At 36.0% G+C, this 1,059-nt stretch overlaps 1 long non-coding RNA gene across 1 annotated transcript; it reads right to left on the bottom strand.

Annotated features, from left to right (window-relative positions):
- Window positions 1-232: 232 nt before the first annotated feature.
- LOC107580822 (uncharacterized) lies at window positions 233-723 on the bottom strand. Its single transcript, XR_001608714.1, has 3 exons — window positions 655-723; window positions 461-560; window positions 233-377 (listed from the first exon to the last, which is right to left on the bottom strand). It is a non-coding gene; the product is annotated as an uncharacterized lncRNA (long non-coding RNA).
- Window positions 724-1,059: the final 336 nt, after the last annotated feature.

The following is a 1,059-nucleotide window of genomic DNA, read 5'->3' as shown; positions in this document are numbered from 1 at the left end:
TATTCAAAATATGTGATGGTGTGGTAACATGTTGCAACAAGCAACCATGTGGATTCTCTCATAAATCAAAAGGAAAGACGGAATGCAACATAATTCAGAATTCCAACAATCAACTTTAAGATTAACTGCATAATTACATTTTATAAAGAATCTTGGTGTGTCCCTGTTAAAGGCATGTTTCAGCACAGCTCCTCGGATAAATAAGCTTTTGTCCAAACTGACGGAATAGTTAAAGGGGTTAGAGGTTTTTACAAAAGAAACATACGTGCATACGTGGTCATGGAGTTCAGTTTGGCCTCATCGACGCTGGTAAACAGTGGGGATGAGGCGTGGTCTACCGCACTGGTGCTTCCCTGTGGTATGTAACCAGCTTTGCCCTAAAAGAAATGTAAGGCAATTTCATGTTACACTTGATCTGTCACTATACTTAATGTTGTTTGACATTAGAAAATACTGACACCTGTAGTGAGATATTGTAATGAGTCCCAGGCATCAGGCGATTCACATCCAGCTTCCAGAGCTCATTGAAAATATTTGAAAGCTCCTGGTTGACAGTTTGACTGAGAGTGTAGAGAAACAAATGTATTGTATAAAACGAGCATAAAAGGCTTTTGTATAAATTGTATTAAAAGCTTCTCAGGTTTTTCACTTTACCTAGATGCATCACTGAAAGTAAACAGTGCCGACAGCACAAGGATCCATCCAAAATCATACCTGCAACATACAAACATAAGTAACACTTTACGATATCTTGAATTCATTTATCAATCTTTCATTAAGCACATTTACAATGTGAGTATATGCAGTACATTTCATCCCATTTTAACTATGAACATAAATTATGCAGTGAGGTCATTTAAGTTCATAAAAGTTCATCTCCTGGAACTTACAGTAAAGAGAAGTGAAAAATCAATGCAAGAACATTTTAAAAAGCATTGAGAATTTTCCGATAAACAACTGATCAACACTAAACACATGAACTGAAGATCACCACGTTAAACTCAATGACCTTTTGCAAAACAATTCGACTTTCAAAACGGAGTAAACAGAAAAAAAAAA

This window comes from Sinocyclocheilus grahami, unplaced genomic scaffold, assembly GCF_001515645.1.
Source record: "Sinocyclocheilus grahami isolate Dianchi unplaced genomic scaffold, SAMN03320097.WGS_v1.1 scaffold46290.1, whole genome shotgun sequence".
NCBI lineage: Eukaryota > Metazoa > Chordata > Actinopteri > Cypriniformes > Cyprinidae > Sinocyclocheilus > Sinocyclocheilus grahami.
The sequence above is the reverse complement of the archived record's forward strand: the minus strand, read 5'-3'. Positions and strand labels throughout refer to the sequence as shown.